Raw genomic sequence first — 22,828 nt, 5'->3', positions numbered from 1 at the left:
AAGAAGTGAAAACTGACTTGTTCCATCGAGCCCAATAGCTTTGCAGCCTGAACTCGAACCACCCAGGAGCCATCACTGACCATGGGACAAATTGCTCCAATGCATCATCAACTAAGCGAATTTCTTCAATAGAAGAAGGAATGGGGACAGTGCTTTCAGGATAGAGCTGACTGATAGCCCAGATAAGTTGGACTGCAGCACTGCGCACTTGTTCACAGTCATCAGACAACAATTTACAGGCCTGATTATAAATTGCTTGGTGTAATTTCAGTCCTCTTTCATGAAGCTGCAACATGGCTTTTATAGCCGCTCTTCTGACACGTGGGTCTTGGTCACTGAAGTAATCCCCTATAATCCTGGACATCTCTGACAGCTAGGCCTTCTCCATCTTTTGTGACACTTGTCTCCAAAGAGCCAAGATTGCCAAGTAATTGCAGGCACTTATTTCTTACACCAGGAGACGTATCTGTGAGGTGCTTGCAGGCTACATCAACTAATCCCATGTGGATAGCTTGATTCTCTGGGAGTTTGGTGCCAATTGCAAGCAAGGTGTCCAACAGCTGAGCAAGGAGTCGATGAGACTTTTCATTCTGCAGGATGTTAATGGCATCATCCATAATGCACTCTGGTGAAAACCCTGCAGGCTTTGATAATAAACCCAACAATGATGCAATTTTCAGTCTCACAGATGGATCATTCTCCTTGTAACAATGTTCCAAGAGAATCCTGACTACTCCTTCAGCACTTTCTGCTTCAACAGGCTTTCTGGGAAACGAGTAGATACTGCAAAGCATCCGCTGGGGAGGGAGCTTTACACCGATCTATGTGGAGTGCTGAGATTTACTTGGTTTTGTCAATCGCAGTTTCTTGGTTGCAATTTCCTCTGTTGTTGCTGGACCACCTTAGTGAATTCCTCGCACACTCGTTTCTTTAGGTGAGCCGCCATGACTGCCCGCCACACCACAGCTTCCTGATCCATCATCTTTCGATGGACATCGAGGCTCCTTCCACAGTTTGACTATTGTGGACATTGCTGCTAGAAACATTGGGGTGCAGCTGTCCTGGCTATTATGCTGAGTGAAAAGAGTCAATCGGAAAAGGACAGACATTATATGGTCTCATTCATTTAGGAAATATAAAAATTAGCGAAAGGGAATAAAGGCAAAGCAGAGAAAATGAGTGAAAGTATCAGTGAGGGTGACAAAGCAGACACACCTAACTCTGGGAAACAAACAAGGGGTAGTGGAAGGGGAAGTGGGTGGGGGGGGGGGGTGACTGGGTGATGGGCAATGAGGGGGGCTCTTGGCGGGATGAGCACAGGGTGTTGCGGTATATGTGGACAAACTGAATTCCAATAAAAAATTAAAAATTCAAAAGAAAGAAAACGGGCCCTTTATGTGAAATAAGCAAACATTTAACTGATGTATTCAGTAGGGTCCAATAAATGGAAATGTATGACACTAAAAAAAAAAAAACAAAAAAAAAAAACGCCAGGTAAATCTTCAGGTTTCTTTTTTTTTTTTTTTTTTTTTTTTTTAATCTTCAGGTTTCTAAAGAATGTCATTGTTTTTCAAAAGATATCCGAATGATATAAACAGGAACACCACAAGTACAAAAGGAAAAGCTGCCGGAGGCACCGATATGAACAATTTCCATACTACATTAAATGCCGTAGATCATTATGAGAAAGATTTAAATGCATCAGTAAATAAGAATCTTTAAGTCTTGGACACAGTTATTTTTTTAACATAAGCAAATAGGCAATAAGGTATTTCAAATGTGAAAAAGTACCTGTACCCGCGGCCACCCTGGAGGAAGAGCACGCCAAGGGGCATGCTATCGGGATCCCCCCCACATGACGGAACAGCCACCTGCCTCAGGGAGCAACCGACTTCGAGCACTGAGCAACATCCTAAGTGAAATCAAGAGCCCGCCAGAGCTACTACACTGGGGTGAGCTGAAGCTTATGGGCCTCAGCAGTTCGAGCCGGGCATGGCAGTTGGTGCTGAGTGCTTGGCCCGAGCCGAGATGCCAGCTGCGGAGGCCAAGCCATTTACATGGCAGTCACCTCTGATTCACTGTCCCGACCTGGAGGAGCCACCTGCACACTTGGCCACCCTGCAAGAAGAGCTCCCCCGGGCACCCACTATCAATGTCCCCGGCATGCCATGCCAAAGGAGTCACCTGCCTCAGTGCAGCAACCAGCTTCGGCCCCTGAGCAACATCATGAACCACGGCAGCAGCCCACCCCAGCTCCGAAGGTGGGGCCTGATGAAGCTTCTGGGCCTGAGGTGATCGAGCTGGGCAGGGCTGTCGGTGCTGCGTGCTTGGCCGCAGAGCGCCAGATTGCCAGCTGCTGAGACCAACGCCAATGCACGAGGTGGTCACACCTCTGACTCACTCTCCCGATAAGGAGGACCCACCTGCAACTCTTGGCCACCCTTGTGGTACATCATTGTCCCGGCGCATGCTACCAGGGTCCGCCACATGCCGGATCGGCCACCCAGCTCAGGGAGCAAACTAGTGTCTGCCCCTGTGCAATATCCTGAACCACCTCAACAACCGGCCCCAGCTCCTACCTCGGGGCCTGCTAAAGCTTCAGAGCCAGAGGTGATCGAGCTGGTCACGGCTCGAGCCGAGAAGCCAGCTGCTGAGACCAAACCAATGCACGTGGTGGTAACACCTCTGACTCACTGTTCCGACATGCAAGAGCTACCTGTACCCGTGGCCACCCTGGAGGAAGAGCACGCCCAGGTGCATGCTATCGGGTTCCCGCACATGCCGGAGCAGCCGCCTGCCTCAGTGGAGCGAACGACTCTGGCCACTGAGCTACATCCTGAACCAAAACAAGAGCCCACCACAGAGACTACAGTGAGGCCAGCTGAAGCTTCTGGAGATGGAATACTTCTAAACTCGTTCTATAAGGACAGTATCACCTGAAGTCCAGAAGCAGACAAAGACCCCCACCCCCACCAAAAAGGAGAGTTATAGACCGATGTCCCCAATGAACACGGATGCAAAGATTCTAAACAAGATACGAGTGAATAGCATCCAATGGTACATTGAGAAGTTACTCACCGTGACCAGGTGGCATTTATCCCTGGGACCCAAGGCTGGTTCAACACTAGGCAAACACTCCGTGTGACTGATCAGATCTGCAAGAGAAAAAACAAGAACCAGATGATCCTCTCAATAGATGCAGAGAAAAGCATTTGACAAAATACGGCATCCATTCCTGATCCAAACGCTTCAGAGTACAGCGATAGAGGGAACGTTCCCAGCATCCCCAAAGCCATCGACGGAAAGGAAAGCCTACGGCAAATAATCATCCTCAATGCGGAAACACTGGGAGCCTTTCCCCGAAGATCGGGAACGAGAGACAGGGATGTCCACTCTCACCAAGGCTACTCAACATACTACTAGACGTCACGGCCTCAGCAATCAAGCGACAGAAAGAAATAAAAGGCTCAAATCGGCAAAGAAGTAGTCAAACTCTCCCTCTTCGCTGATGACATGATACCGTACCTGGAAAACCCAAAAGACTCCACCCCAAGATTGCTAGAACTCCTACAGCAAATTTGGCAGCGTGGCAGGATACCCAATCAATGCCCAGAAATCCCTGGCCTCTCCATACGCCAACGATGAGACTGAAGAAAGAGAAATGAAGGAGTCGGTCCCAGTGACAATTGCACCCAAAAGCATGAGATACCTAGCAATACACCTAACCAGAGAGATAAAGGATCTCTACCCGAAAAACCACGGAAGACGTCTGAAAGAAATTGAGGAAGACACAAAGAGATGGAAAACCATTCCATGCTCCTGGATTGGAAGAATTCATATATATTGGGAAAATGTCCACGTGACCCAGGGCAATTTACACATGGAACGCGATCCCTATCATCAGAAATACCACGGGCTCTCTTCAGAGAGCTGGAACAAATCATCGGAAGATTCGTGTGAAATCATCAGAAAAGAACCCGAACGCCCAGGGCAATATGAGAAAAGAAAACCACAGCTGGCGGCATCACAATGCCGGACTTCAGGCTGTGCTACAAAGCTGTGCTCATCAAGACAGTGTGGTACTGGCACAAAGAAACAGACACACAGATCAATGGGACAGAAGCGACAAATCCAGAAGTGGACCCTCACTCGCCCGTCAAGACCGTACATTCGACCAAGCAGGAAAGACCAGCCGCTGGAAAAAAGACAGTCTCTTCACTAAAGGCTGCTGGGCACGTTGGACAGCCACACGCAGAGAATGAAACTGGACCATCCTCTCACACCTCCGGACACAAAGAGAAACTCAAAATGGATGGAGATCTAAATGGGAGACAAGATTCCATCAACTCCTAGGGGAGAACACAGGCAACAACACCCTCCTTGAACTGGGCCACAGCAACTTCTTGCAAGATACATCCATGAAGGCCAGGGAAACAGAGCCAAAACGAATCACTGGGACTTCGTCAATATGAGAAGCTTCCACAGAGCAAAAGTAAAGCTCAAGAAAACCTAAAAGACAAACCTCCAGAATGGAAGAAGATATGTGCAAATGACCCGTCCGATACAGGCCCAGTTATCCAAGGTCTCTAAAGAACTTATCTCAACTTCAGGGATCCCTGGGTGCGCGCAGCGGTTTAAACGCCTGCCTTTGCCCAGGGCGCGATCCTGGAGGACCCGGGATCGAATCCCACGTCGGGCTTCCGGTGCATGGAGCCTGCTTCTCCCTCTGCCTGTGTCTCTGCCTCTCTCTCCTCTCTCTCTCTGTGAGACTATCATAAATAAATAAAAATTAAAAAAAAAAAAAAAAAAGACTTATTCAACTCAACAGCAGAGAAACCAAGAGTGCCACCCTGAAATGGGCAAAAAGACATGAACAGAAACGTCACACAGGGAAGACATAGACGTGGACAACAAGCACACGAGACGATGCTCTGCATCGCCGGCCGGCAGGGAAATACAGAGCAAAAGCACAATGAGATACCACCTCACACCCGTGAGAATGGGGAACAAGAACCAGATAGGACACAACAAATGTTGGAGAGGATGTGGAGAAAGGGGAATGCTTTCAAAATTCAAAGTTTCAGAAATCGCCATACTCACCTGATAGGGACCAAGGCGGGGGGGGGGGGGGGGCGTGCTCCCTGGAGCCTGGGGAGCTTGGAAATGGGGGAAGGGGGGAAGTGGGGCAGAGGCTGAAGGGGGAAGGGGAGAAGGGGGACAGGGGCGGGGGGGGAGGGGAGTAGGGGGGAGGAGGAAGAGCCAAGGGCCGTGGGGGGCGCTCCTGGGGCTCAGCCACCCAGGCCCTCAAGCCACCGCCCCAAGGCCGTGCCCTGACGCTGGATGGTGCCTGCATCCAAACCCCTCTGAGCGTACGCGGATGGACTCGGCACCCTCCCTGAGCCCCGGTGGAGGGGCCCCGCACCCTCTCTGAGCCGCCCGGAGGAGACCTGACCCGTAGGAGGCCCCACAACCAGCCCCTCCGGGAACAGGTCCCACTACTCCTTCCCTGCGCAGCCCTTTGTCTCTCGGTCTCTCCCTCCCTGTCTCTCGGTCTCCCTCCCTCTCTGTCTCTCCCACGCTGTCTAGATCTCACCCTCCTTGTCTCTGTGTCTCCCTCTCTGTGTCTCGGTGTCTCCCTCCCAGTCTCTCGGCGTCTCCCTACCTGATTCCCTGCCTCTCCCTCCCTGTCTTTCTGTCTCTCCCTCACTGTCTCTGTCTCTCCGTCCCTGTCTCTCTGACTCTCCTTCCCTGTGTCTGTGTCTGTCTCTCCCCGCCACCCCATCTCGGTCTGTCCCCGGCCCCCCCCCCCCACTCCTTCTCTCTCTCCCTGTCTCTGACTCTTGCTCCCTGTCTCACCGGCTCTCCCTACCTGTGTCTCTGTGTCTCTTTGCGTCTCTATCTCTCAGCCAGATGATCAAACCATAAACCCACCGATGCAGGAAGCCCAAAATCCGCAAGGAAAACCTCATGGAGGCACATCACAGTCAAACTGCTTGAAGCCAGCGATGAAGAGAAAATCTTAAAAGCAGTCAGAGGAAACAGACATCTTCCCCGTTGCGTACGGAGGACCAGAGCGGCCTCCTTGGACAGCACGACCCGATGGCCACGGTCCTGTAAGGAACGGGTGAAAAGAATTTCCAAGATAAAGGCAAAACGAAGGACCCTTCTCAGAAACACAGAGACGGCGCGGATTCCTCGCCGGCTGGCTGCCCTCCTCCCTGCGGAGCACCCACAACGCAGAGCCGCGGGCGACCCGCACAGGCTGGACCCCACCTTCCTCTTCTAAAGGGAACGGCTCGTTGCCCAAACGTAAATGGCAACGATGCAGAACAGAGTTTTATAACACCAAGTGAAACACGCACAGCAGCAACCTCACACAGGCCAGGAAGGGAGGCGTCGTGAGGAGGCGCGTCCGCGAGATCCTCGGACGACGTCCAGGAACCTGGCCGCAGACCCGGAGCAGCCAGCCCAGTGCCGGAGCCAACGGTGCACACTCATGAGCCAACAGAGGTGCAAGGGCAGAGTCACAGAACGCGCCCCCTACACCCACAGAATGGCAGGAAAAGCAAAACCACGACACAGAACAGATGGGACAAACCAAACCCGGGCCGACGGCAAAGCACAGCAAACGCGGACAGTCAGATTCAAGGGAGAAAAGACAAACCCAGCCCGTTAGAGAAAAAGACATGAAGCCCTTGGGGGAAGGGAAAGGAAAAGGGGGATGGAAAAGACATGCTTCCCGACAATAATCAAAGGAAAGCTGGAGCGGCTATGCTCACACAGCACGTTAGGGCTCCAGGGAACGAGGGTCATTTCTTCATGAAAATAGAGTTAATTAGGGGAGCGTGGGTGGCTCAGTAGGTTGGTTTTAGCTCTCCCTCTGCTCCTCTCCTGGCTCACACGCACACACACGCTCTGTCTCTAAACAAACAGAATGGGACTGCTGGGTGGCTCAGTGGTTGAGCGCCCTGCCTTCGGCCCAGGGTGTGATCCCGTGGTCCCGGGATCGAGTCCCACGTCCGGCTCCCTGCATGGAGCCTGCTTCTCCCTCTGCCTGTTTCTCTGCCTCTCTCTCTGTGTCTCTCACGAATCAAGAACATCTTAAAAAGTTAATTCATCAAGAGGACCTAAGAACCCTAAATGTTATAAATCAAGCAGCAGAGCTTGAGAACACAGGGAGCAGACAGATCTCTAAGTATGTCGCAGACTCAATACCCCTCGATCAGGAACTGAGAAACCCGGGAGCCAGGACGTAAGTAATGACGCAGGGGAAGAACGTGAGCAGCCCGTCCCCAGCCAGCCTCAGCGTGTGTACACAACACCCCAGAACACAAGGATGGCACGGAAGCACAGTGCATCTTCTTGCTCAGTTCCTGAGGAGACCGCGTTCTGAACCGTGTACTTAAGAGGACTCAAATTTTTGATAAAATGTGTTCTCTGACCACAACAGAATTAAATGTGAAGTCAAAATCAGAAAGACCTTTGAAAAAATCCCTCAAAAAACATATCTCTAAATAAGCCATGGGTGTAACCAAAATTAAAAGGGAAATTAGAAAGCATCTTGAACCGACGGGAAACGAGGACACAGTGTCGCAGCAACGCGGGGATGCCACCTTAGCCAGACACCCGCCTGGTGTGCGGCACCAACTCTTCACGTTAGGAGGGAAAAGATCCCGATCAGCAGTCTCAGCTTCCATCTTCCCAAACTACAAAAACAAGAGTTAAGAGAAAAACAAGGAAACCACAAGAATCACAATAATAAAAAATGAGAGGAAAAACAATAAAACAGAAATCAATGAAACCAAAGGCAAACTCTTTACAAAAATTGATCACATTGATAAACGTGCAGCCAGAATGGTGGGGGAGAGAGGGAAGACACAAATTATCACAGTCAGAAAAGGAGGAGGTGATGTCACGGCTGCTTCTGCAAATATTAGAAAGCTAACAGGGAAATACCATAAATACCTTTATTCTAACAATCTCGGTGACTCAGCTCACGTGGACAGATTCCTCGAAAGACTAAGAAACACAAAGCTCACTCCGATATATGTGCATATGCATATCGTATATGGATATATCACAGACATATAAAAAACCCGAATCTAGGGAACCCTGGGTGGCTCCGCAGTTTAGCGCCTGACTTCGGCCCAGGGCATGATCCTGGAGGCCCGGGATTGAATCCCGCGTCGGGCTCCCTGCAGGGAGCCTGCTTCTCCCTCTGCCTGTGTGTCTCTGCCTCTCTCTCTCTCTCTGTGTCTCTCATGAATGAATAAATAAAATCTTTTTTAAAAAAGCCCTGATTTTATAGATATATATATATAATAGCCCTATTTTAAAAAATTGAACCTGTACATAAAAACTTCCAGGGGCGCCTGGGCAGCTCAGTCAGTTAAGCGTCTGCCTTCCACTCAGGTCGTGATCTCAGGGTGCTGGGAGGGAGCCCCCAGTTGGGTTCCCCACTCAGTGGGGAGCCTGCTTCTCCCTTTCCAGCCTACTTGTGCTCTCTCGTGCTCTCTCTCTCTCTCTCAAATACATAAATTTTCTTAAGAATTGTTTAAAAGTTTCAGAAAGAAAATCTCCAGAAATTGGAACAGGAGGAAACATGCCCAAACTCTTCCAGGAGACCAGCCTGACCAAGATTCCACATGAAGACGACATGAGGAAAGAAAGCCACAGAACAGCATCCTGCAGAACCATAACAGGAAGACATCTAAAACAAATTTTAGCCCACATGCACATACTCACACATGGACACCTGCACACAGATACGTGAACAAGCGTGTCCATACGCATGTGTATGTGCACAACTGCATACGCACACACTCTCATGCATGTATGCAATGCACTCGCGGATATCCATACACACGTGCATGCCCACCCACACACACAGCTACATGGACGTGTCCCACCATGTCCCACTGCTGCCCACACAATCACGTGTCCTAGTGAAAGAGCCAAGTAGTGAATAAAAAGGGACACATCTTATACACCAGCAAACCTGACAACCTAGAAGAAATGAATAAATCCCTACAAACACTCAACCTACCAAGACCGAATCATAAAGAAACAGAAAATCTGCAGACATTTCTAGTACGGAGACTGAAGCAGTGATCAAAAGCCCCCAACACAGAAAAGCCCAGGACCGGATGGCTTCACTAGTGACCTCTAACAAACGTTTGAAGAAGATCACCAATACTTCTTAAGCTCTAAGAAAGCTCCCAAATTCACTCTATGGGGCCAGCATTACCCTGAACCCAAAACCACTGGACCTGACCAGAAAAGACGAGGATCTTTTACTAATACCAATACCCCCAATGATCACAGATGCAGAAATCCCCCCAAACAAACATGAGCAAGCCACTTCCAACAGTACATTCAAGGGATTGGACACCACAACCAAGTGGGATTTGTTCCCAGGATGCTAGGGTGGTTCGATATCCACAAATCGATCGATGTGATGCATCGCATTAACCGAAGAAAGGGTAGAAATACATGATCGTCTCAGCACATGCAGAACAAGCATTTGACAGGACGCAACATCCCTTCAGGATAAAGCCTCCCCACACGGCAGGTGCAGAGGACACGTTTCTCGACACAGTGAGGGCCAGGGATGCCAAGCCCACGGCACACATCGGCCCCGACAGTGAGAACAGGAGAGCTTCCCCTGTAGGGTCAGGAGTGGACAGGGAGGCCACTCCCATCCAACAGCATAAGTCCCAGCCTCAGCAACCGGGCACGGAAAGAAAATCACACACTATCTCTCTCTGCAAATGGCTTAATATCTACAGAAAACCCTAAAGATGCCACCAAGAACTCGTCAGAACTAATACCTGAATTCAGCAAATTTTCAGGATGTGAAATTAACACGCAGAAATCTGTGGTGTTTCTGCACACAAACAATGAATGCTCGGAAAAGCGGAGAAAATGATGGTATTTACAACTGCATCAAAGGGAATAAAATACCCAGGAATAAATTCAATGAACAAAACAGGAAGGCAAGTCTGATGACTTGAGAGGTGTTTGGAACATGTCCTGTCCCCAGAGCAGGCCCAGCAGATGTCCACCGCGTGAGCCCCGACTGGGGTGCCGATGCAAAGGGATGGTGACATCGCAGCTGGGGTGCAAGCCCGGGAGGCCCCGCCTGGGCCAGGGTGAGCCCGATGTATCCTGAGCTGATGAAGAAAGAAGGGGACAGGACAGCGAGCCCCCGCGTCACACATTTCATGCCGAGAACAAGACCCAGACCTTGCATCCCGGGGACAGCCTCTCCGCCCTCCACCCTGCGGTCAGGGGAGGCCCACATCTGTAGCCCCCACCCCGAGCAGAAGTGGGCCAGCCAGCACACCCCTCCCTCACTCTGGGGATGCCACGGTCCACACGAGAGGACACTGAGAAGTGGGCGGCACGCAGAGTCACGCGCCACGTAAGTAAACTGGCTGAAGCCAGGGAGAAGACATCTGCCAACCGTGTGCCCGCGGAAGGACAAGCTAAGACTCTACAGACTCCTGTCATCCTGGGGGCGGGGGCTGTGGTAAGCGACCCAAGCAGGGGCAGGGGATGGCGGCAGGCTGCTGGCACTGCTGACCACTGAGTCACTGAGGGAACACGTCCCCTCCGGGACCAGGAAAGACAGATCCGGACAGTGGGGGGAGGGCACACCCCTCACATCAGCAGCCTGTCCTCAGAGAGCCCGGGTGGCCAGTGAATCCTCATGCAGAAGCTTCCTCGTGCAGGGGCAGGGGAAAGGCGCAGGCCCCGGAAAGCTCAGAGCAGCACCCAGAAAGCCCCGGGCCACCAGGCACCCCGGCCTCGGACAAAACACACGTTCTGACCCTAATATGGGAGGCCGTGTCCGTGAGCCCCACACGCCACACGGAACTCGTCACCCTGACTCCTTCATCATGCTTCCCCAAAACCACAGGTGTCAGGTAGGGAGGAGGCCCCGGAGGCCCCGGAGGCCGAGCCTCAGCTGCTCCCCAGGGCACAAGGCCAGCACCCCCCGCGCCCAGGCTGCCAGGGCACCTCATGGCCCGGCAGCACCCGCAACGGACAGAGAGCCGACCCTCCCCCCCTTCATCCTCAGGAAAGACCCGGCAGCCTTCCCCACACGGGGTCCTGCAGAGCCCCGGCCCGGGACACCAGCGGGTGCCCCAGGAGAAAGGCCTCCAGCACCAGCCCAGTCGGAGCAAGCGGTGAACTCCCAACTGGGCGTCTCAAGATCCCAACCAGCCTCCAGGTAACTCCGGGTGGAGGGCGGGGGGCAGCGTCCAAGGGCCGCATGCCGCCGCCCCCGAGGCCCAGTGCTCTCCTCCTGGCTCGGTCCCAAAACTACAGCCAGGCACAGCCCGTGTGACAGCCACCCACTCCACCTGCGGGTCCAGGGCGAATGCTGGCACCCGGCGCTCTGCAGCCCGCGGGGTATCCTCCCCCAGCCCTGCACGCACGTGGGACATCCTCAGGACTCCACTGTACGAGGCACGCTGGCCCAGGGACCGCTCCTCCCCCCCCCTCATCAAGGGGACATCCGTCCACTCTTTCTACCAAGTTCTTTCCCTGGGTGAAGAGTTCTCAGTCTGTGAACTCCCTCCCCCCAACCACCTGCCCAGGACCCCTCTGCGTCCAGAGGCAGGCTGGCCGGGCCGGTGGACGGGGCTGTACGTCCCCGCGTCCCCCCACGTCCTTGTGGGGCAGGGGAGGCCGCCATTCAGGTCCAAGGACACCAGGCAGTCCGTTGCCTCTGCACCAAGACACCAGGCAGTGAGCCAGGCCTGGGCTTGACCTCTGCGGGCCTTCACGTGACCTGCCCCAGGAAGCTCTTAAAATGCCAGCACTCTCCTGCCACAGCAAGGGGGCTCGGCATCGTCAAAGCCACCAACCGGCTGAGGTGACCTTCAGGGCAGGGCCTCCCCACCCAGCCACCACCCTCGGTCGGGGCCAGCTCGGGGCGACCTGGCTACGCTCGGGCAAGAGCCCTCTTTTGCACAAAGGAGTCGCGGGCTGTGATGCAGAAGCTGTGGGTGAGGACAGCCGGGCAGGACCGACGCACTCGGCATCCGCGAGGTCGCACCTGCAGCCCCGGAGCCCCAGAGGCTGCTCCAATGACCCGTGGGACCATAACAAAAGATCCCACATTCATGTCCACGGAGTCACCAAAGAAGGGTAAGAAAATGGCTAGAAAACTTCAGAGAATTAGTGGATGAAAAGACCCCAAATTTGACAAAAGACCTAAATCTCCACACTCCGGAAACTGGAAAGACCCCAGTGCAGACAAACCGAAGAAATCCACACCAGGACACAACACAGTCAAACCTCAGAAACGTCACGACAGCGGACGAGGCCGGAGAGCAACGGGGGAGTAACGGTGCCTCTCCCACGAGAAACACGGTTCGAATTACCGCAGATTTCTCATCGGGGATCGTGGAGGCCATGAGACGGTGGCCGGCTTTTCGAGTGCAAGAGAAAAGAACTGTGTACCCAGAGCCCTTCGGGAATGAAAGAAATCAAGAGGGAAAAGTAGGAGGCCTTGTCACCAACAGACCTGCCCCAAGAGAAAGACCTGTAACCAGAAAGAAAAGGAGAAAAGGAAGCATCTGGGCATAGGGGAGGAAGAAATGACATGACATAAGCAAAAATATCCATGAATAAAATTGACTTCCCTTCTCCGCTACGTGCTGGTTGACGCGAGCCATACAGCACTGCCTGGTGTGGCTCAAATGTATGCAGAAGAAATAGTTAAGACCGTGTTGTCGCAGGTGAGGCTGAAGGCCACGGAGGTGGGGTTTCTGCACTTCGCCCTACCCGGTAACATGTCGACAACAGTAGAATGTGACGTTACGTGTCTTTAGTATAAAACCTCAAGCAGCACTGAGAAAGATACGCACTCGTGGGCACAATGATATAGCAAACCTGAATTCTAAAAACGCGTTCGACTAACACAGAGGAAAGCAGGACAAAGAAACAAAACATAAAATGACAGGTGGATGCTCTGACATGATAATTACATGAAAGACAAGTGTTCTAAACATACAAAAGAGACACATCGGCAGAGTGATTTTTAACAAGTATGACCCAGGGACGCCCGGGTGGCTCAGCGCTGGAGCATCTGCCTTTGGCTCAGGGCGTGATCCCAGGGTCCTGGGATCGAGTCTCGCATCAGGCTCCCCACGGGGAGCCTGCTTCTCTGCCTCTGTCTCTGCATCTGTGTGTGTGTGTCTCTCGTGAATAAGTAAACTCTTTTTTAAAAAAAAATTTTAAGAAGAAAAATAAATGATAGAAAATCTGGACAAAGATTAGCAACGATACAGAGCACTCAAGAAGACCATCAGCCAACAGTTATGTCAACAACAGGTATAAAACACCTCGCCCAAGAAGTGCAGAAAACACGTTGTCTTCAAGCACCCACAGAACTCACACCAAGACAGGCCATATCCTGGGCCATGACACGAACTTCAGCATATTTACAAGAATTCAAATTCTAGAGCATGGTCTTTGAAAATCACGGACTCAAACTAAAAATCGGTAGCAGAAAACAGCAGAAAAATCTCCAAGTATTGAGAAACTAAGCAAAACGATTCTAAGCAATCCAGGAGTTGAAAGGAGATGTCAAAGGAAAGTTTTAAAAATACACAGAACCGAATGAAAGTGAGAATACCACACACCAATATCGGTGGCGCGCAGCTCTGAAAGGGAAATTTATGAGACTATTTGCTCATACTAAAAAAGAGAAAGTTGTCAAATAATCTAAGCTTCCATTTAAATACTCTGGACAAAGAAGAACAAAGTAAAGCAAATTTAGAGGAGGGAATATCATAATAAATACAAGAAAAAAATCAAAGAAACTGAAAACGGGAAAAAAAAAAACCCCAAAATCAATGAAACAAAAATGTGATCCTTTAAATACAGCAAATAAAATACGCAAACCTCTAGCAAAATGAGTGAGAGAGAGAGACTGATATGACATAATTAACAAAATCAGGAAGGAAACGTTATCATTACAGACCCTGCAGAAACCGAAAAGATAAAGGGAACAGTAGTCACACTTCACACATGAATTTGACCATTTCAAAGATACGGACAAGCTTCTCAACAAAGCACAAGCCACTACAACTCACGCAGTAAGATATAAATACTGTGAATAAAATATCTGAATAGTTCTGCAACCTATTAAGTAAACTGAATTCTTAATTGTAAAATTCACATACCAATAAAAAATAAAGAAATAAAAAAATAAAATTCATATAGAAGAAATCTCCAGATCCTGATGATTTTACTAGATATGCCTGCCAAGCACTGAAGAAAATTTAACACCAATTCTACCTAAAATTTTCCAGAAAATATCAGCCTTAGCAAGACTTTTCTAGATATGTCTCCTCATGTGAGTGAAGCAAAGCAAAAATAAATTATTGGGGCTGTACCAAATAAAAAGCTTTTACGCGGCAAAGGAAATAATGAACAAAATGAAAAAGAAATGAAACCTACTGAATGGGAGAAGGTATCTGCAAATGGTAGATTCAATAAGCGGTTAGTATCCAAGATATATAAAGAACCCAGACAACTCCACTTCGGAAACCCAAATTATGCAATTAAAGAACGGGCAGAAAATCTGAATATGCATTTCTCTAAAAAAGACATCCAGATGGCCAACAGGTGCATGAAAAGATGCTCAACGTCATTAATCACCTGGGGAATGCGAATCAAAACCACAATGAGATACCACCTTACCCCAAGGGAACACCCCCCAACTCCTGATATAAAGTCAATATTATCTGATACCAAAACTGGATCAAGACAAAAAGTAAACTTTGTCAGGGAGATCCCCGGGTGGCCCAGCGGTTTAGCGCCTGCCTTCGGCCCAGGGCGTGACCCTGGAGACCCGGGATCGAGTCCCCCGTCGGGCTCCCTGCATGGAGCCTGCTTCTCCCTCTGCCTGGGTCTCTGCCTCTTTCTCTCTCTCATGACTAAATAAATAAGATTTAAGAAAAAAAAAAGAAAACGAAGACTTTGTCAGCTCTGCTTCCACGGTGTCCAGGCAATCATGGGGATGACAACACACGGGGTAGCGGCAGCCCCTGCAGAGCCCCACACGTGGCACATGGATGCACCAAGGCGTCCAGACAAAACCCGCTCCCCGCTCAGCGCCAGGAAGGGCCTGGGGGTGACCGTCCAGGAGCACAGCGCCGGGAGCAGGGGCCACTCCCCACGTGTGTGCGACCTGCACGTCGGCGACTCTGGAGAGTCACCCTGCGCCCACATCCCCGGGACAAGCGGGAGCGGGAATGGCGCCTTCCCCGGACGCCCACACGGCTCAGGGGTGACCACGGGCCCGGAGACGACGGTCACTGCTAAGTCAACATTTGGGTGGCCACGGGCTTTCCGAGCCCTCTATTTGCTTCTCGAACCAGTTTCGATCCTGGAAACTGTGCGGGAACTGGTGCATCTCGGAGTTTTCAAATCTCCTGCTAGTGACGAATCCTGAGTGTTTCCCTTGTGTCTGCTTTTAGCACGGCTCTATCTGCCGCCGAGCCTTCCGTCCCTAACACCCGCCCTATGCCCATTCTTTCTTCTTGATCAGCTGCTCTAAGGCTTTCCCGTTTCGAAGACCTAAGGTTGGACGTCTTTGTTCTGGAAGCGAAAGACCCTCCAAGTCCCTTTGGAGTATCTGACCCCGGGGCCGCAAGCCCTCGCCGTGTGCCAAGCCTACTCCCGTGTGACAGACCCGACCCCCAGGCCCCAACAGAGAAGACATGGCAGGTCAAAGTCCGGACTCGCCCGCTCTGGGCCAGCCAGAGATGCATGGACGTGACCCTCACCCTCCTGTTCCAAAAGCACCGTGTGAACCACCAAGAGAAATGACGGAAATGTCTGAAATATGGAACTATTGAGTTTTAACACCAGGAGAAGCAAGGCGAGAGAAACACACGTGGGGACACGGGGACCACCCCGGAGGAGACACCGGCCTCTCCACGGTGAGCGGCCCGTTGCCACCCACGGGGCCAGAGCGTGGGCCAGGAGGGGTCAAACACATACGCCACAAAGAAATACGAAGGGCAACCGTGTGGAGAGGCCGTCCCGCGTCAGTGAGGGCCAGGAGGCGCAGCACGGCCCGCCAGGGAGTGGAGGATGGACAAAGAAGACCAGACTCCTCTCCGGGATGCACGCCGGGCCCCCGACCACCAGGCCCGCCTCAGCCGGCCCCCCATGGACTGGCGGGCCCCGGGGCCCCGCTCAGAGGCCACCGCTACCGGAGCCACGCGCGATCGCGGAGAACTTCGAAGGAGAACGTGGAACACGGCGTAACCGGGAGACCCCCCCGGAGCCGGGGTGAGGCGCGAAGTCGCACCTGCTCTCCCGACAACACAGCTGAGGCCTGCTCCCAGGCGATGAACGAGGATGAACTCCTCCTCGGGAGGAGTCACGTTTTCAAAACACGGCGTCTAAACGTCAGGGCCGAGAACACAAAGTCCCGCGCGCACGCCGGGGAGGAAGGCACAGCGGCCTCAAGCTACATTCAAAGCACCGGTGGATCCGTCCGTGGGAAAATGAAGAAAATCTAAATATCCGGACCCAGAGTGACAACACGGTAACAGCAGTCACCGGGCTGATGGGTCAGGGTGACATCTGCCGTCTTGCAGAGTTGCTGCGCCCACATGCCGGCCCTGAGCCTCCCGGTGTCTGGGCTCCCCCCTCTGTGGGATGAGCCCTTGCTGGCGGAGCTGACACGAGCACGCAGAGTGGCCCCGTGACGGCAGGAGTGTGTGTGACCGCTCGCCCCTGGGGCCGGGGCCGGGGGTGCGGTTAGAGCGCAGGCCTGGGAGTCTGCATGCACGTGCGGTCCACGCCGCAGCCACCACTGCAGCATCGCTCGCGGCCGACCCCAGGCTCGGGGACCCAACAGGCCCAGAGCCTCACGTGGTCGTCGGGAAAGGCAGCCACGGGAAGAGAAGAGATGAAGACAGACACACGCCGAGCACGGAAAGAAAGACATCCGAAAGGAAACGCAGAGGAGATGGAAGACAGGAGGAAGAGCAAAGGGAAACTCAGAAGAGGAAGACGCAGCGGCGGCCCCCAAACGTCGCTTCTTCAAGGATGTCCAAGGGGGGTCCCCGCGCTGCGCGTGCAAGCGTCTCAAAAACGGCCAAGAGACCCTCAGTTGGCGGGGCTGATGTCGCAGGAGACGCTCAGGGACCAGCCCCGGGGACTCCGGATCGTACGCACGTGTGTGCCTGCATGCACACACACACTCAGCCACACACTCGTCTGCACACATGCGCACACTCACGCTCACATCCACACACGCATCCACACGCATCCACACATGTGCAGTTACGCACACATCCACGCATATATGCACACACCCGACGTTTGCATGCATATGTTCACGTATCCCCACATACATGTACGCACATGCACACACTCACGTACAGACACTGGCATGCACAGAGTCCACACGAATGCAAATCCACACGCGTAGACACACACAGACATGGATACTTGCCCACATGCTCCACATAGACACATACACGTGTGTACAGACACACATGCACACGTTTCCGCACATGTGGCCCACACACACGCATACCACGCATGTGCACGTACGTATACACGCAGACGTGGATCTCCCACAGACAAGTCCATCCAGATACGCACACACAATCTAAGCACACGTACGTCATCTGCTTCTAAACCACAACCTACCTTCACCGTAAACACTAGGTATCGTTATAGAACCTATAAATAAACACACGCGTGTGCATGTTTTAGAAGGACAGCCCGTACCCCACGCCCTGCGTCTGCCATAGAGTGGGCTCTCACGTACGGAGCAATCCCACCCGCCACCCCACAGAAACAAGGCTCAGCACCGACGCTGCGGGGAAGCCTCGCCTGGGGCTCCCAACCCACCCGGCACCCCTGACGGGGATGAGCCCGGGGACTCCGGGCAGTGCGCACCGGTCCGGCTCGCCGACTGGGTGGGGGTGGGTGGTCCCGCGGCCCCAGCAGGCTGTGGGAGGGGCCGGGCAGGGGGCCCCCCAGGTTCACAGCCGAGCTGCTGGCCAGGGTTACCGTGACAACCACTGTCATGGGGACACCCTCGGGTCCGCGGAGCTTTAGCCTCTGGCCGGCGGGTCAGGGCCCACCACACCTGCGCCAGGGCCGGTCAGGACCTGCCTCACCACCCCCCCCACCACCCCGGCTCCAAGGGAGTGGATTCCAGCTGGATCCCACCCAACCTCCCCCCCACAGGTGAAACCCCCGCCCTCCGTGCCGGCCTTGGAGCAGCTCAGCCCCTGCAGGGCAACAAACCCACTGGGCGAGCTCTGCAGCTCGCCCTGCCCCCTCCCAGCCCTACAGTGTCACCTGGGCACACCGTCTGACCAATGGGGAGACTGACGCTGGGGCCACAGAAGGTGGCAGGTCCTCCCCCTCCACGTCTACGGAGTCCCCACTGCCGCTGCCCTGTCTCCTCTTCCTGAGGCTCCTGAGCACCTCCACCCCGAGCTCCGTGCTCCCCGCTGGGTGCTCCCGGCCCTGCACCCCGGGCCCACACTCCGCTGTCTGCACCCCCCACCCGGCCCCATGCCCCCAGCTGTGCTCCCCACACCGTGTCCCCTGCTGGCCCCGTGCCCCTGCAGGTGAGAGCCCCCCGCGCCCACCTGCTTCTCGTTCTCGTCCTCCAGCCTCAGCCGGTCTTCAGTGTAGCTGCGGGCCTGCAGGAAGGCTTTGCTTTGGGAGCGCTCGGCCAGGACCCTCATGAAGACCCCGTACGTGTTCACGCTGAGGAAAAGCAGGGTGTTGGCTCCGAGCTGGAAGGGAGAGAGCACAGGGCACCTGACACGGGGGGCGCGAGCTCGGCGGGGCTCCTCAGCCTCCACACCCAGCCCGTGTCCCCACCCCACTGCCCAGGTGGCCCTTGGGTGCCGGCGAAGCTGCTTCCCGGACCAGGAGCCGGGGCGGCAGGTGCACCCTTCGTCCCGAGTGGGCCGCCTCATGCGGTGGCAGCACAGCACGCAGGGAGCTCTCTGACCCCGGAGCCAGGCTCACCTGCTGCGCTCTCCTCCCGGCACCGGGACGGCGCCTCCTACACACCACGTAGCCAGAAAACCGCTGTCCCGGGAGGGTCCCCGGGAGCCGCCCGAGTCCCCATGTGACCCGCTCCCCACCCTGTGACCGGCCCGGCCATGCTGCTGCGACCCTGGTCATCTCCAGTCCCGGGAGCCCACCACTGCGCCCTCGCTGGAGCGCTCCTAGCCTGAAGCAGGCTCACGGAACCGGGGAGGTGCTTCTGTGGGGCCTGCAGCAGCCTCCCACCGGGCCGGGGGGCAGCAGGGGTGGCGCAGCCGTCGGGGGCCCGTGCCGCGTCCTGGGGCGTCCGCTCAGGCCACCTGCTCAGCCGGGGCTCAGCTCGTGCCAGTTGTTCCTGACGCCACGAGTCGAGGGCGGTAGGCAGCGCGGGTGCCAGAGGCCGCGGACGGGGTTCTGCAGGGTCAAGGTGCTCCTTCACGTGCCCCGGGCGCCGTCATGGGCGCCTTTCCACCCCCCCACACGCTGACAGGTCCCCGCGCGGAGCACACGTCTTTCCCAGGCCGACACACGACACGTCTGGCCTCCCCACGTCCCCACCCAGCCACGACCACGCGTTTGGCAGCAAGGGGACCGGCGAGCCACGCGCCCCCCCAGCCCAGCGCCCCACAGCCCCCACGCGGGCACCCCGCTCAGAGGCACAGAGTGGGAGGTCGGGACCCCACGCGCGGCCCTGCCCTGGGCCAGAGGCGGGACACGGGCCAGCAGGAGGCCGTCGGGCCAGGGGAGAAGCGGACAGCAGAGCGGCGGGGCCCGGTTACCGCCCTACACGCACCTCATCACTCCTTCCTTCCCTCCCGCCACGATGATCCACCAGGGAAACTGAGGCCCCCTGGCCGGTCAGCCCCGTGAGCACTGGTGAAGCTGCCCGCGTGCAGGAGGAATCCGTGTCCCGGGGGCCGGCGGGGGTGCTCCTCTGCCTGGCGCTCTGCATGCACCCGGCCCGGGGCCTCCCCGCACCCCCACCTGCCGGCCGGCGCTCCCCTCCCTCCTGGCATCGCCCACGCCCTGTGGTCGGGCACAGCCCTCCCCAGCTGGCAGCAGGGCACCCTCAGCGTCGGCCACCAAACCAGCCACCGGTGATGGGGGCGATGCCTGGAGGTCACCTGCCGGACAGGTGTGACCGGGGGTGGGGGGAGTTCGCATGGGGAACTGCGGGGGGTGGGAGACACCCCACCTGGGGCTGGGGCAGGGCCTATCGGGGTCCAGATGAGCACTCCAAGACCCACAGGTTGACAGGGCCACAGGGCAGGGGGGCAGGAGCCACAGGGCCGGCCAGGGAGGGCCCGGCGTAATCTGCTGCCTCTCTCGTCTGGCCTCTGGGTCCCCGCCAGGAGGCCGGCCTGTGGAGGAGGGCGCCCCGAAACCCTGCTCGCTCGTGCCAGCGCCCTCCCCGCGAGAGGAAACCCAGCCCTCGCGGCCGCCCCATCCCGCTGCCCACTCGGGCCCCCGGCGCTGCCCTCCTCGTTGCTCCACAGCCACGTCAGAGCAGCCATGCCCACTGCTGCCCCACCTGGCACCTGGCGCAGGCTGGGCCGAGCCACAGGAGCGGGGCGTCCGCACCCCTCACGCACCATGCTCCGGCCTCCCTTGCTGCAGCGTCCCCCAGAGAGGCTCCAGGCAGGGGTCCCAGGGAGCGAGACCCCTACCCTGGCCGCTTTCGGGCCACTGCCCCAGTCACCACCTGCAGAGCGGTGGCACCTGGCTGCACAATCACACGGGTTCCCGGCAGGTGACTGGTCCTCTCTGCCCCCACCGTCATTGCCACCAATGGACGCAGCAGCACTCAGGACGTGCGGCCCCGGGCTCAAGGGACTGCTGCACACTCTGCAGCCCTGAGCTTCTGGCCCCGAACACCTGCCCCACAGCCCCGGCCTCCTGCACCTGCCCCATGACCCGGCCTCCTGTACCTGCCCCCCGCCCCCGCCTCCTGGACCTGCCCCACGCCCCAGCCTCCTGTACCTGCCCCACGCCCGCGGCCTCAGCACACAGGCTCCTCAGGACTGCCCTGCCCTCCGCTTTCCCAAGCCCACACTGCTCTGGACACAGGGCCCTGTCAGGGCCTCGAGGCTACAGGTGTCCCGCCCTGGAAGCCCCACTCCGTGTTATCTCCTCTTCCCGCCTACCCCCTCCCCGCCGCTCTCCTACTCTGGGAGAAACACGCAGTCCACGTGACGGGCCCTGCTCGGTCCACTCCAGGGCTCGGGGTGCTGCTCGTGCGGCAGGAGAGTCCTGCACTCGCCCCTCCTCCCTCGGGGCCCGCACCTGCCACCCAGGCCACAGGACCCCCTCTGCCCTCCGGCTGGGACCCGCGGGCTCCGCTGCATCCCCCTCGGCAGCTGACACACCGACCTGCGGTTCTTCCTCTCATCTGAGGACAACATGCTTCTCCGGGCCCCTGCTGTCCCAGCCCGCTCTGCACCGTCCGCAGGCAACACCCCGGGAAAGGCCCCCGACTCCTCGGCTCCGCCAGCCCACCCACCCTCGCGGCGGCCCAGGCTCTGCCCAGGTAAGGTCCCAGCACCCAGCACCCCTCCCCGCCCCTTGGGCCCATGCACATGTCTGGGGCCTCTCCACCGACAGCACCCTTCCCCACTCGCCCCCCGTGCCTCTGCACTCCACCTGGGACCCCACACCCGGGCCAAGGAGCCACACCTCCAGCCTGGCCCCGCCCCAGCCCGCTGCACCCCTCCCGCCCCGCTCGGGACAGACCCCCGAAGGACCCCCGACCCCTCCCGCTGCTCCCCCCAGCAGACCCCTGAGCCTAGGATGAGCCATTCCCAAAACGGGCACCCTGGTGTTTGCCGAATGAATAAGGAAGGGCACGGGGGTGGCAAGGGGTAGATGTGCACCACCGCCTGCTCCTTGCTGTCCCGGATGAGACCCCACGAGACGTTTCCCAGTCCTCACATCTGCGGTCAGGTGGGTGGGGGGGCAGGGACCCCAGCTGTCCCATGACCCACAGGACATACAGACGCAAGGCCTGGAGGCAGCCTGACGTCTCAAGTGACGAGCTTCTGGAGCATGCTGAGCCTGGGGGGAGGCCGGGGGGCACCACGGGGGTATGGGGACACGGCCTGCACACACGTGCATATGTGGACAAGGTCTCTGAGCCCCGGGAACAGCACTGGGGGAGGGGACAGGCCCGCGTCCCTCCCAGGCACTGTCTCCCGCAGGACTGCAAAGCCAAGGAGCCTCTGAGTCCACCCGCACCCCAACCCTGCCTACGTGGGCCGCAAGGACAATCCCGGAAAAGCTCTAGGCCTGTGCCCGCTCGTCAGGGTCTGCCGGCGGCCCGAGGCCTCTCCTGGCTCCTGAAAGCACCAGCACCCCATGGCCCTTCCTCACTGGCGGGGGTCGGGCAGGGTCGGCGTGGAACTATCCCCAGTGCTCTTCCTGACACTCCTGATCCCCCGGGTCACAGGTGGGAGAAAATATGGTCCCTGTGCTCAGCCCACACCCCACGCGGGGCTCCCCTCAACCCCGCCTGGCCTCCCTTACAAACGTGAGACGGAGCTCGGGCTGAGGAGCGTGGGCGGGCTCTCACAGCTGGTGCGTGAGCAGACTTGGGCCTGTGTGGTCTGGGCCCAGACCCCTCACTGCGCTCTCCCGCTGGGCCCTGCTTCCAGTGAATCCTCTGGACGATCACTGGCCGCGAAGTCAGAGGCCCAGGTTCAAATCCAGCTCTGCCCACTGCCAAGGGACCCCATGCAGATGGGACCACCACCCTCACCTGCAGGGTGCTGACGTG

At 56.3% G+C, this 22,828-nt stretch overlaps 1 pseudogene; it reads right to left on the bottom strand.

The window, feature by feature from the left end:
- Positions 1–3,087: 3,087 nt before the first annotated feature.
- The window catches only part of LOC119878985, a 31,511-nt pseudogene continuing 11,770 nt past the window's right edge, over positions 3,088–22,828 (bottom strand).

This window comes from Canis lupus, unplaced genomic scaffold (assembly GCF_011100685.1).
Source record: "Canis lupus familiaris isolate Mischka breed German Shepherd unplaced genomic scaffold, alternate assembly UU_Cfam_GSD_1.0 chrUn_S2185H2385, whole genome shotgun sequence".
NCBI lineage: Eukaryota > Metazoa > Chordata > Mammalia > Carnivora > Canidae > Canis > Canis lupus.
This window is presented reverse-complemented; position numbering and strand designations above follow the sequence as displayed.